At 39.0% G+C, this 15,270-nt stretch overlaps 1 long non-coding RNA gene across 1 annotated transcript; it reads left to right on the forward strand.

Moving 5' to 3' along the window:
- The first annotated feature begins 6,992 nt into the window (after positions 1-6,992).
- LOC116189821 lies at positions 6,993-8,001 on the forward strand. Its single transcript, XR_004152485.1, has 2 exons — positions 6,993-7,032; positions 7,142-8,001. It is a non-coding gene; the product is annotated as an uncharacterized LOC116189821 (long non-coding RNA).
- The last annotated feature ends 7,269 nt before the right edge of the window (positions 8,002-15,270 follow it).

Genomic DNA, 15,270 nt, shown 5'->3' on the forward strand with positions numbered 1-15,270 from the left:
GTGCTAGGTGAGGGGGGCTCAGCTGCTGCAAGTGACAATGCAAATGATGCACTAGCTACTGCTCAAGATGGACATTTTGGTCCTATCCCATCTCAACTTGAGCTTCAATCAGCACAACCCTTACAGATTGACCATTACACCACCACACATGTAAAATTTTACTTTTTTTTTAAATAATTTCAGCATGACATTATCGAATTAATTAACTTTGTCATCCTAATATCATTTTGCTTGATGTATAGGGTCCTTGGCAGCACTTTCCCTATGCAGATGATCTTGCCAACATGTAGGTCACTCCTCCAGGTGGAATTGCATTCAGACCACTGCCTATGAGACCTAGCATGATACCTTATCCAAGAGCTCTTATTACAAAGGAAACCATTGAAGGTGCCATTGCTGGAACTGCCTAGAGGTTTGCAGTCTTTATGAACACAAAAGCACCAAGGCCTCCTCAATGATGATAGTTGTCTTTTATTGCTCATTTTGGTTGCTGCTGATCTTGCTTTAGAAGTTCAGATGCATTTTGGACTGTGAAGACTGTGAATATTGGAATGTAATTAGGTTGGGACATAGATAGTTTTTTGTTGTGTTTTTAGCTGGATTGTACATGCTGAAGACTGTACATGCTGAATTGTACATGCTGGGTTATGTTGAAGGCAGTATGCATGCTGAATTGTACATGCTAGGTTTTTTGTTGAATTGTTATATGTTAAAGTTGATGTATTTTGTAATTGGGGTGACTCAGAACCTCTAACTGTAATATTAAATTAATATTAATTGTTGCTAATTGGTTCGGTTGCTTTATTCATTTTGAAATTTTATCCTTATGTTCTCACACTAGTGCATAGCAGATTTTGAGCTTATATTACAGTAAATATGTTACAGAGTGCTCAATCTGTTTCATTAAGGGTAGAGGACTATATTGATGTAAGGGATAAGGACTATGTTGATGATAATTGGAAACCAAAGTTGTATAAAAAAGATGAAAAAAAAAAGGTGATAATTGGAAAACAGAGTTGTATAAAAAAGATGAAAACAAGATGAAAAAAAAAAGATGATAATTGGAAAACCAAGGTTGTATAAAAAAGATGAAAAAAAAAAGAGATGATAATTGGAAAACTAAAGTTGTATAAAAAAATGAAAAAAAAAAGATGATAATTGGAAATCCAAAGTTGTATAAAAAAGATGAAAAAAAAGAAGCCTAAATTACAAATACAGACATAAGGACCTTTTTGATACATATCAATCTGGACCTCTCACAGAGTTATAAAGGCAAAAGACGGAGGGATGGATTTGATGTTACCAAGGACCAAACTGATGTGACGGAGGATCGAATTGATGTGACTAGGGACGAATTCGATGTGCCCAAGGACGAACTTGATGTTACCAGGGACGAATTTGATGTACCCAATGACGAATTTGATGTGACCAGGGACGAATTTGATGTTACCATGGACGAACTGGATGAGACCAGGGACGAACTTAAAGTGACCATGGATGAATTCGATTTGACCAGAGATGAATTTGATGTGACTAGGGACGAATTCGATGTACCATTTTTTTCAGGGACCCAAATGATGCAATTTGCGTAAGTCAGGGACGAAATTGCCAGTTTACTCCACCGTGGTGATGTCCGACCCGAAAACTCCCCAGTCTGGTCTATTTACAAGACGTGCTCTGTTTTCCGTGATCTATACGGGTCAACCCAATAACTCTGGAACCAAACGACCACCACACCCAGCTCTGGGGGTCTCTTCGGAGTCAGGAGCCATCGACCTTGCATCAAAATACCATCGAGAGCCTCTGGGAGAGCCGTTTCTTTCTAGACTGCCAGTCGGGTCAATTTTGACCTAGTCCAGTCTGTTTATGTTTTGCCAACCCGACTTTACTCTTGATTTTCGGAAAATCTACATGTGTTCTCCTCCCGAAACCACCACAGGGACGTTAAGCATCCTCTTGGCTTTCCGGAACAGTTGAGCATTATCCGAGAAGCATCCCGAGTTGTCCGAATCGGCCTGTTTTCTCCCGGGTGCCCAGTCGGGTTTGTTACCTCAATTCGGGTCTATTCAACGAAAAACAGCCCAATCCCAACTCACCAACGGTTCAACCCAACTTTTTACAGTCTCATCTCGTATCCCAGGACTAAGTATAACCTTAGAGGTGCTAGGACTTTTACATTTTTGTTGTGTTTATAGAGTTATAAGGGGTTTTATGCATGTTTTACTTCCAAGTTTTAATATTTATGCAATTTTCATGTTATATCATGCATGTTTATCATTGTTTAATGTGCTAGCATGTCGGGAAATGTTTAAATCGAAGTCGAGGAAACCATATCCACTAGGAAAAGCCGAGATACCTCTCAGATTAACCTCTTGGAGAGGTAACCAAGGGATATTCTTGACCTTTTCAAGTCAAGACCGGTTTCCTTGCCCCGATTTGAGTTGTTTCCCGAATTTTTATGCTTTCCCACATTTATGGAGCCGGTATTGTTTTATCGATTCCATAAATAACGTGGTTGTGCATGTTTATATGTTTAAATGTGTTTTACAAACTCATGGCGATACCGGCTTTGTTATATACGTGTCATTTATCGTGTTTAACGTTTAAGTATGCGAGAAATAGTCAAAATCGGGTTAAAGAGACCGCTTGAAACTCGAAACGAGTCAAGGAAACCCACGGCTATTCCCAAGAGGAAAGGATCGAAGGTTCCTCGACCTTATTCAGGTCAAGAACGATCTCTTTACCTCGATGAAATCCATTTCTCGGATTTTGTGCAAATTGCAATTTTAATATTATCACAAATCCCGCATGCTAACAACTTTAAAACGTTGTTTTAAAAGTAAAAATGCATGAATTCATATATCGATGACTCTTTTGGGGCCATTTGGGTTCCGAGGATATTTTAGTCATTTTGACCAAATTATCCTCGACCTTCCTGGACCGGTCTTGGTCGTCGTGTCATGAATTGTTTTCATTAAATTAAGCTTTTCGGGTATTCAGACTTCATTCAGTGGATCACACTTCACACTGACAAATCTTGCATGAATTGGTAGTTAACCGATAACTCACGTCGATGAGTTGTCAAATGACGTTAATGTCCTTTTCAAAACTTGTCCCTTTCAAAACCCGAAATGCGCAGTCCGATGTAGCATGTACGTCTAGAATGGACTTGTGTGTCTCAACTTGAGTTTTTACCTGATTTCAGATAATTCAGGTCAGGATAAATAAGACCTTTCTTGATCACTTCCGGTTAGACCGACCGGTTCTTTGGCTTTTTGGGGTTCTTGCATAACGCTGGATGATCCAAGGAATTGGTCGACACTGGTTATAGGCCGAGGTGGTTCGCACTGCGATGTTTCCCTTTTCTAAAAAAAAAATTCAAATAAAGGGCAAAATCATCTTTTCACAATTTAGCGACACCCCTAGGGTTAGCTTGACAGAAACACTACGGTATCAAGATAGGAATAGGCTACCTGTTCAGGTGCAAGTTCATCTGCAAAGCCTTTTCTTATCCACATGCAAAACGCCGATTAATCTTTCACTCGACCTAACCAAACACTAGATAATGGTTATGTGGAATTCGAGATTCCCAATCTATAGTCAAAACATGAGTTTGGTGAATTTAGTGGAATTTCAGTGTCACAATACATAACAACTATAAAAGCAATCCACACATGAAGGATTTGACTACAGATACCACGTCTATCAAGTCCTTGAAACAAAGTCGAATGCAAAATGTTTTACACACGTTTGTCTGTTTAACATATGGCATTTTCTTGGAAAAATACTCTTGGGTTAATAATCTGTTAATCCACGTACACTCGGTAATAACAAACACATCATCTGCAATTTAGATGATGTTTGTTATCTTTCTGCTCTTGTTTGTCCATGTGAGTCGAGTTCGATCCATAGGACGCATTACACTTAGGGTTCAACGCCCTAATCATCAGTCACCGGGTCCCCATTCACTGATAGTGCATTTGAATTTCAGTTTTCGGTTTTTCCCTGAACTCACGGCGAATCGGAGTGGAATAATAACCGAACGCGAATCGACTGAGATTCAATCATTTGTAATTTGTATCTATTGTTTTGAGAGCATTGTAAGGATTTATTTTATACATTCATTATGTAAAAATCCCATTCAGTGAGCGAACGGTTTGAGAGTCGAATTAATCGAATCGGTCCAATACTTGCCCAGACAAGAGTAATCCCAAGATTTCGCGGTTCTAGTTCACGTAGGAATTCAAACATCATAGTTTGATGAACTGTAAAGCAAAATAGTGAACCAATTCCCTGACATATGGGCTTACTTCTCTCTCGGCCACTCAACCGATATCGTTTAGTTCACCGAATTTTCGTTGTCAAAACATGTAAGCTGAGCGCAGCTTAATTCACACGATAAATGAAATAATATTGCAAGCTTAGCAAACCAGAGTACCGAAAGGGCGTGCGGGATATAGGCCCCCATGTAACGTGAACCCCCGAACATGGACTTTCCGGTTCCACATAATCATTGCCTTAGCAAAACTAGGTGTTTCATACCCCTAGACCCGGGTAACTTATCGGCCCACGACCTTCGGGTCGTAAAATGATAAGTGGCGACTCCTTCTCACGCGTATCCGTCACGCATTCCCGGGAAGGTGGACACTCCCAAGCCGCGCGATCCAAAAGTGCGCATGCTGGCTCGACGAGAGTCCACATTCGGGTTCGTACATCGTTTATAATTTATGAACGAGTAATCTTTCCCTTTTCAAACTCAAATTTCTTAAATCATTTAGCTCGTGGTTCGATGTAGCATGGACGTCTGAGAAGGACTCGTGTACCTTGGCTCGGATATTCGCCTAATTTCAGGCGATTCAGGTTGGGGTGCGGTAATCCTTTTTCAGATCACTTCCGAGCAGATGAACCGGTCCTTTAACTCCCTTGGGATTCTCACATGACCCTGGAGGACTCAGGAGATTGGTTGACATCGGCTACAGGCCGAGGTGGTCTGCATCGCGTGATCCCGTCTTTCTTAAAATCATTTTCAGCACAAGGGCGATATCATATGTTCTTAACTTACAGACAATCCTAGGGTTAGGATGATCGAAAGACTTCGGGCAACGGGTGGAGATGGGCAACCTGTGTAGGCGTAGGTTCATCTGCAATGCTCGTTTCACCCAATTAAAGTGCTTCTGTTGTCTTAGCATAGTATCGGGCACTTAGAACGGGGTTATCTATCAGTAAAATATGAAATTTGACTAATCATGCACTTCACATAATCAAACATGGGCAATTAGGCAAAAAGTGATAGATTTTGGGTTTTTAGTCGAAAACATGTTTTTTGTCGTAATTTGTTAAAGCCACATCGTCACAATGACAGAACAATTTAAAATAAACTAATATATCTTTAACCGAATTAGTACCGCATGCAAGCATATTCTCTAGTCTGTTTAGGATAGAGAATTTTGTGCCAAACAACTCCGGTTCATAATTGGTTAATCACGTAAACAAGACGTTTAATACATAATTTGTCTGCTTTTATATGTTTTTATCTGTTTTTGTCTATTTTATCACGATTCAAGCCCGAGCCCATAGGATACATCTTGCACGGGGTCCAATACTCCGAACAATCGATCACGGGGTCCAACGCCCCAAACACATTGAGCGCGTGCAGTGCGAAATGGGATCTAGCTTCAAGTCACCATTTCATTCCGAGTAGTATCTAAGCGGAAGATGACTCGGATTGGATGCGTGAATCGTAGCTTGACAATCGTCCAGGAGGTCGACCAGTCGCACGGTTATCTCAAGGGTCAATCGACCCTCTGCTCTTTGAGTCCATGTTGCCTTAACTTACTTTTCTGCTATTTAAATCTCACAGTGAGCCAAAGAGTAATAATGATCGAACTCGAACTGACAGGGATTCAGTCGTTGTAATTTGTAATTTAATTTGAGAGAACATTGTAAGGATTTATTTTGTACATTCATTCATTGTAAGAATCCCGATCGACAAGTGAACGGTTTGAAAGACAGAACCGATCGAATCGGCCTATTTCCCTTGAGATAAGTAAGCTGATGCTTCGCAGTTACGATCCAGGCAGGAAACCGATCATCATGGTTAGGTGAATCGTAGCGAGGATAGCAGACCGAATCCTCGAAGTGTGGGCCTACTTTCCTTTAGCCCGAATCTATTGGTTCTTCGAATTTACGGTGTCAAAACGGACAATACTAGTGTAATCTAATTCATTTGGTAAATGAATAAAAACGGCAAACCCTAGATAGACCAGAGTATCGACAAGGCGTGCGAGATATAGGCTCGCACGTAATAGAACTCCCGAATTCGGAACTGTTAGAACATATGCCTTAAGCAAACTAGGTGTATCTCTTACCACTAGACCCGGACAATTCGCCGGCCCTCAACTCTCGGGACGTAAACAGGTAGTGACGACTCCTTCTCACGCGTGTCCGTTACGCGTCCCCACGAGAGGGTGGACACTCGCAAGCCGTATGATTGAGCATCGCATGTGGGTCCTGACGAGATGAAATTCAGGTTTGCACAATGCCAACGCAGTTAATTTGGATGATGACGATAACTCCAATGCGAACGATCAAAACCGTCGCATACTTCATTCGGCATTCGTTATTCGACTTTGCAAGCTACAAGAAACACAAGTCCCGAGATATCACTGTGGAAGTAGATTTGTAATCGGACGCGAATTCATTCAACGCATGTGCTTGTGAGACCTGCACAATGCTTCCACATATTCAAAATGCAACCACACGTTTTCAGCAATTTGTGTGATATTCTACACCAATGAGGTGGACTTCCACATGGAAGGCACGTATATACTGAGGAGTCGGTTGGCATGTTCCTCATGGTTGTGCGCCATAGCACACGGTTCTGTTACGTTGTTGAACTTTTCGGACACTCAACACTTTCGTAAGGTCTTACGAGCCGTGAACACCATATCAAGATTGTATATAAAGCCACGAGAACTCAATGGTCCACGACCGGAGATTATGGCAAAACCAAAGTTATTTCCTTACTTTAAGGTAATTTTCAGGACATTAGCTTTTCAATTACCAGTTACTTGATAAATGTACACAGGTCTATTGTTTAAACCTTTGCTACAATCCACACCAAATTTTGCACATTTTCCAGGATTGCATCGGAGCGATAGATGGCACTCACGTGGCAGCGGCACCATCGGACTATATGCAAGTGCAATATCACGGCCTTAAGAGTGTACCCAACTAAAATGTGATGGCTCTATTCGCTTATGTGAAGACCAGTTGGCAGGAATCCGCCCATAACACCAAAATGTTGATGGAGACAGTAGTCAAACCGGAATTTCCGTTACCCCCATCTGGTAGGTATCATATTCCACTTGTTAGATTAATATGCAAAACTCTCACGTATTGTCTAATGGCTACACATCTCTCAATTCAATTACGGGGAAATATTACGTCATCGATGCTGATACCCCAATATGACGGGTTTCTTGGCACCTTACAATGGAGAGAACTATCATCCAAGTCATTTTGAAGGACATCATGTTAATTCTCGAAAGGAGCTGTTTAACAAGCGGCATTCGTCAGTTCGGAACGTCATTGAACCATGTTTTGGTGTCCTTAAGAACATATTTGTCATATTAGGACTGATGCCCAATTTCCCGGTCTATAAGCAAGTGGACATTGTGCTATCGTGTTTTGTCCTTCACAATTTCATCAAAACGAGGATCATTTCGATCATTTGTTTGAAGAGCATGGAGATAACTACTATGATGTAGAAGACAAATTGCCCCAAGAAGGACAAGTAGTGGAAGTGGACTTCAGTACTATTGAGATGGACCGACAAGGCAAACGCATATCAGTAGAACTGTGGAGTAATTGGGACGGCAGTGACTAATGTTGCATGAGCGTATCTCGGACTTATCTGGATTGCATGTTCTTTTTATTCAATCGAAAGGAAAGGAGAATTGATGTGAGGAAAAAAAAAAAAAACATCACAAGCGCCTGACATGGGAAGTCATTTGGGGTGTTTTGGTTGGAATTATCTTTTGAAAACTCAAAGGCCCCCTTTTAGTTTTGTCATCTCAATGGAAATGGTGGGTCCCCTATTTTGTGCATGTCCACTTTGTAATCAATGAAATCAAATCAAATTTTATTTCATCCCAAAACCAAACGCCTTGTAATATACAGTGATTTTTATTTTTATTTTTAAATTTTAACATCTATATAGATGTGTATATATATATATGAAAATAAACTCCTGAACTGAATTCCTACACAGTCACATCATCAAAAATATAAAATAACATTTCTCGCATCATCACATCATCACTAATAGATTTAGGAAATTATTTATATTATTTTATCATTAATTTATAGTAGAATGGATAAATTATATGCAATATTATGCATATAGTACAACATAACATATGCAAGGGAACAAAATATGTAGTGACCTACTATTACCAATTATATATACGCCATATATATCATATAAGGGAATTTAGACTATTATTTTTTGAAATAAAAATTTCACCATACTGAAAATTTTTATATTGGATAGGGAATTTCCTTGTTAATTTGTATGACATTTGCATTATATACACTGTACATGTTTATTCAATATACTAACACTAATGTTTTACATCAATTTTGTCGATTCGCAAGACTTTACCAGTATTCACTAGGCTTAGTCAGGCTTTATCGAAATTCAAGATCGTCAAATTCAAGTATTTTTTTTCCCATAAAAGTAATTTATTTAGGATTTTATCTTTTTAATTAGATGTTACCTTGTTTGGTACATTTATTATTTCTTTAGAACTACTATATTTGCACGAAAAATTTTCTTTATCATTTACTTTTTAATCTATACCTTAATAGATTTTGAGGTGGTACAATGATTTATCATATATTAAAAGAATTGGGATTAGAAGAAGTAACAAAATTATCAATTTTGATATAATTTTCCTTGATAGAGAGATACAATTTGCGTGTTTGACTAAATATATTATTTTATCAATAAAAATTAAATTATTATTAGTTTATTATTTCTAATGAAGTTAGGATTCATTTATGTATGTAGGTATAAGAAAGTCTTAGATTGATTTGTTTTCGGTCTTACTTTGAAAAGAAACTTTTACACAATTAATATTTTCAAGATATTATACTTTCATCATCAAAGTATCATCCAGTTAATGTTAAGTAAAGATATTGTTTTTTCTTAGTCTATATAAATAAGTAAAGATATCGCTTTTGCTTAGTCTATATAAATGATTTTTTGTAATTCATTGATATCCTTAGCATAATTTATTCAGTTTTAAGTAAATTTTATTTTGAAAGACCAATTTTTCTATAAGATCAATAACATTTCATAATTATTATTAATTTCAAGTTTCAAATACTAATTTTTCACAATTTTTATTAAAAATAGAGAAAGTTAAAGGGGTAATTGCGTCATATGGCCCATGGTTTACGCGCTTTGTCAAATTTATCGCTTGCTTTTTTTTTGGGTCAGATATATCCGATGGTTTACGTTTTACTCGAAACATTTATTACAGGAGTAGTCTATTTTATTATATATAATATGATGGAGTTCTCGCATGTTGATCAGTCTTTTTTTTTTTGAATAATTCTAATTTACATCTGCAATAGATTATCAACCTTTGTAATATCAGAACTGAAACTATAATTGCAACAATTAAATTTTACAAAGAAGATGGTATTGTACAATAAATAATATTGCATTTATAAGGAAAGGAAAATTTATACAATGAAACTAAGAAGAACAAAGTTCCAATAAGAATAACTAACTCAATTATCACGGGACTATTATTATTAAGTAGCATTACAAAAATATTATATTTAAAAAATACAAAAAAATACAATATATCCAAATCTTTTGATGCTTTCTCAATTGTATCCCAATTTTTTAAATTTTTCCGAGGCAACCTAATATTTAAGGTTCAATTTAAATTATCCCGCCACTGATTTTCCATCGATTTTAAACAAAGAACGTGACGTGGTTCGTTAATTGATGTAACGATGCCTACGTGGATTATTGTGTGGGACCGTCCCATTGACACTCTGGATAATTCCCGTCCTCTCCCCTGCGTTATGATGTACATAAGGTATCTTAGATGATATAGTAAAGATAATTATCCCTCAAGAATATAAAAGCATAATGAGAGTAAAAGGAGCAAATGAGGGTATGGTGCAGGAACAAATAAGAGTAAAAGAATGGTATGGAAAATTAATTTGTGTTTCTATTTACAAAACATATATGTTTAATTTGGATAAACATTTCTAGTGTGTTTGGTTTTAGAGTTAAGTAGTGTTGAGTTTTGATTTTAATTGAGTTGTAATGATTGTGTTGTTGAATTATGAGAAAAATTATAAAAAGTAATAAATAGTTGAGATAATTTAATATTAAAAATTTAATTGTATAGTTAAAAAACTGAAGAAAATGGAAAAGGAATAATTGTGTTGTTGACTTTTGTTGTTTAGTGAGTAGAGTTAAAATTAAAGTTAAAATTTTATAGTGCGTTTGGTTTTAGAGTTGAATTGCGTTGAGTTTTAATTTTAATTGGATTGTAATGATTGTTTTGTTGAATTATGAGAAAAAGTGTGAAAAAGTAATGAATAGTTGAGAAAATTTAGTATTAAAAATTGAATTGAGTATAATAGAATTGTATGTGGGTTTATGTATGTGACCCACCTTTTTGACTTTGAAAAGTTAATTTTTGTTGTGTAGTGAGTAAAGTTAAAGTTATAGTTAAAATCTTAAAATTCGATTGTGAAACTAAAAACCGACACTAAAATCAAACGAACAATCAATAAAACTTGTTCGAGGTCCATATTCTTCATTAAATAAACTCGAACTCCAACGTTGACCTTTAGTGTCGTCCTTTTTCCGTTTGCATCTCAATATTTTGAAATTCAGTGAGAACAACTAAATAAATTTGAATAGATGGATCTGTTGGGAAGGTATGTGCTCAACCAAACAATAACGCAGCGATTAATCTTCCTCCCCTACTGGTGTAATCGAGATAGGAACTAATCAAATCAACTAACAAGTAGTAAAGTAAAAGAACACTAAGAATTTTACGTGGAAAACCCCAATGTGGGGAAAAACCACGGGACCAACTCCGAATCAACGATCCACTATAAATGAAGGTTATACAATGTCTTTCATCAAGGGTAAACCCTTGGATCACCAAACTCAAGATAAACACTCTCTTGGATCACCCAAACACCAAATTCGTCTCCCACACCGGGTGGTTCACAAAGTCAGCTGAAACAGCACCTACAAAGCTCTAATAGGAATTCTGACCGTTCAGAACTTAGCCCCACGTGTCGTGAAGCTGCTGCCAAAATTTTGTCCTGATCGGAGTTCGTTTGACTTCCCGATCGAGGGTTGATCTAGCTCTGGTCGCACAGAAAAACAGCTCTCTGTTCTCTGTATTCTACTGCTTCTCTGTACTGTTCTGCTATTTCAATTCTGCCGCCTCTTACCCAGCTAATTTAGCTGAAAATTAACCCTAACAAAAGCGGGTCCTTGGGCCTGTTAAAGCTCGATAAAAGCCCAACATGATTTGAGCCCAACTTCCTCCAAATTGGAGGGATACCCAACAAACTCCCCATCCCGACTATTTGGAGGCTTCGAGCATACTGGCTATACTTCGACAAACATGAATTTTCTCCCTAGCAAGAGGTTTTGTCATCATATCAGCTCCATTCTCATCAGTGTGCACTTTGTCTAGCTTCACCAGCTTGGACTCCAACACATCTCTAATCCAATGAAACTTGATATCGATATGCTTTGATCTCGAATGGAAAGTGGGATTCTTGCAAAGATAAATGGCGCTTTGACTATCACAATGTAGAACATACCTTTCTTGCTTCAAGCTCAACTCCAGCAAAAAATTTTGCAACCACAACATCTTCTTGCAACCTTCGGTCACCGCAATGTATTCGGCTTCCGTTGTAGACAAAGTGATGCACTTTTGAATCCTTGATTGCCATGAGATAGCTCCCCCTGCAAAAGTCATCAAGTATCCCGAAGTGGATTTCTAGGAATCGATATCTCCTGCCATAACCGCATCTGTGTAGCCCACTAACTCCGGCTTACCAGTGCCAAAGTGTAAACACATCTTGGATGTTCCTCTGAGATACCTCAGGATCCACTTAACTGCATTCCAATGCTCTTTCCCCGAATTGGAGAGAAAACGACTAACCACACCAACAGAATGAGCGATATCTGGTCTTGTACAGACCATGGCATACATCAAACTCCCTACAGCTGATGAGTAAGGGACTTTCTTCATCTCTTCGTTCTCCTTCTCACTTGTAGGACATTGCTTCGAGCTAAGTTTGAAATGAGAAGCAAGTGGTGATGAAAACTGGTTTAGCATTACCCATGTTGAACCGATCCAAAATCTTCTCGATGTACTTCTCTTGAGAAAGCCAAAGTTTTCCACTCGATCTGTCACGAGAAATATGTATCCCAAGAATCTGCTTCGCCGATCCCAAATCCTTCATGGCAAAGGACTTGCTGAGCTCTTTCTTCAACTCTGCAATCTTGCTCATATCATGACCGACAAGCAACATATCATCCACATATAACAGTAAAATGATAAAATCACCATCCGAAAATTGTTTCACGAACACACAATGATCTGAAGTTGTTCGTATGTAGCCATGACTCAACATGAAAGAGTCAAACTTTTTGTACCACTGTCGAGGTGCTTGCTTAAGCCCATACAAGCTCTTCCTCAGCCTGCACACCAAATGCTCCTTACCTTTAACTCGGAATCCTTCAGGCTGCTCCATAGATATTTCTTCTTCCAAGTCACCATGCAAGAAAGCTATTTTTACATCGAGCTGCTCGATCTCCAAATTCAGACTAGCTGCCAGTGCGAGAACAACTCAGATCAATGACATCTCGACAACAGGCGAGAAGATCTCCTCAAAGTCAACTCCTTTCTTCTGGTTGAAACCTTTCACTACCAGTCGAGCTTTGTATCGAGGTCGCGAGTTCTCTATCTTCAACCTGTAGACCCATTTGTTCTTCAATGCTCTCTTACCTTGCGGGTAGTTTCACTAGGTCATACGTGTGATTTTCGGACAAGGAATTGAATTCATCTCATTCATCGCCTTCAACCAGTACTCCTTGAGCTCATGTGCCACAGCTTCACCATAGCACTCAGGTTCTCCCCCGTCAGTCAGTAGCACGTACTCATGAGGCGGATATCTTGTAGATGGTCGTCTTACTCTGTCAGATCGTCTAGAGATTATCTGCAGGCTCTAACTGTAATTGCGAGCCTGTATCATCCGTAGTCACATCATCATCTACCTGAGAAATCTCACCCCTAGTCGTGGTTTCTTCATACTCACCAGGTACCTTTTCCACTAGATGCTCTACATCAACCGATATAGGAATAGAGATCTCGTGAGGACTGCCTACTCTAGCCTTCTCTAACTTTTGCAAATCCTCGATTGTCTGGTCCTCAAAGAACACAACATCCTTACTCTTGATGATCTTCTTGCTATCAGGGTCCCAAAACCTGTACCCGAACTCTTCATGTGCATAACCCAAGAAGATGCATTGTTTTACATTAGCATCGAGCTTCGATCTTTCATCTCAAGGAATGTGAACAGATGCCATACACCCAAAGACTCTGAGATACTTGTACGATACTTCCTTGCTGGTCCACACCTGCTGGGGTACATCTCCATCAAGTGCAACTGACGGTGTAAGATTAATAAGATCAAACGCTGTCCTCATTGCCTCGCCCCAGAAAGAAACTTAGACAGTTTTGCCTGAGAAAGCATACAACGAACTCTCTCAACAATTGTTGCGGTTCATCCTCTCTGCAAGCCCGTTCTGCTGTGGTGTCTTCAGTACCGTCTTCTCAAGTTTGATACTGTGAGTCCTGCAATAGTTCTCGAAAGGACCCCTATACTCACCACCATTATCAGCTCTGACACATTCCAGCTTCATGCCCGTTTCTCTTTCCACTGCTGCATGGAAGTTCTTGAAAATCTCAGTCACCTTATCTTTAGTTTTCATAGGGTAAGCCCAAACCTTCCTGGAGTGATAATCTATAAAGGTCACAAAATAGAGAGCACTACCAAGAGATCTATCCGACATGAAACAAACATCAGTATGCACAAGATCAAGTATATAATCACATCTAGAGGGACAACTTCTAACAAAAGAAACTCTCCTCTGCTTACCAGCTAAACAGTGATCACAAGTGCTCAAGTGCATACCTTTAATGGGCAAAGACTGCTTTCTAGCAAGAATTTGAATACATTTCTCGCTGATATGCCCAAGTCTCATGTGCTATAGCTTGATAGGATAATCCTCGGCAACATTAACCTGACCGGAATTGTGCCTGGCACGCAGCCTATAGAGAGTGTCGGTCTTCTGACCCCGTGCCATAATCAACGAACCTTTAGAGAGCTTCCATCCCCCATTGCTAAATTCATTACTGTAGCCTTCATCATCAAGCTGACCCGTCGAGATTAGGTTAAGGCGAATTTCTGGAACATGCCTCACCTTCTTCAGAAGCAACTTGCAGCCAAGCTCGGTCTCTAGACAGACATCACCAGTACCGACAATCTTGCATGACTGTCCATTCCCCATTCTCACATAAATAGTCCCCGGTAGTGTAAGATGAGAAGAAATCCCGATGAGGAGTGACATGAAACGAGGCACCTGTATCTACAACCTAGGTAGAGTCTTGACATGTGAAGTTCACATAGACTTCATCACAAATGATGTAGGTCTCTCCATCAGATGCCGCGGCTGTGTAGTGCCTTCTTCCTTCTTGCTCTCACCGTTGCCATTCTGATTTTTCTTCAGAGCTCTACACTCCCTTTTGTAATGTCCCTCTTTTCCACAGTGATAACAAGTGACCACTTTCCCGTCTTCGACTTTGATCTACCCCTGGATTTGTCCGTGAGTTACCATGCTTGGAAGAGGAATTTTTGCTTGACTTCTCCCGTTGTTCAGTAACCAAAGCTTCAGACCGAATGGAAATCCCAGATTTTTCTTTCTAGTCTCCTCATTAAATAAACTATCTGTTACTGTGGCCAACGATAGTTTCCCATTTGGCGCAGAATTGCTCAATGCAACCACAAGTGTGTCCAATTATCCGTTTAGAGTCCCTAAAAGTATAAGCCTGCACTCATCGGGTAATATATCTCCAGGTTTGTCACTGGTTAATAATATCCTGGAAATTACTCATGTGCACAGCCATATCGCCTCCATCCTAG

The sequence above is a fragment of the Punica granatum genome, unplaced genomic scaffold (assembly GCF_007655135.1).
Source record: "Punica granatum isolate Tunisia-2019 unplaced genomic scaffold, ASM765513v2 Contig00022, whole genome shotgun sequence".
Lineage (NCBI taxonomy): Eukaryota > Viridiplantae > Streptophyta > Magnoliopsida > Myrtales > Lythraceae > Punica > Punica granatum.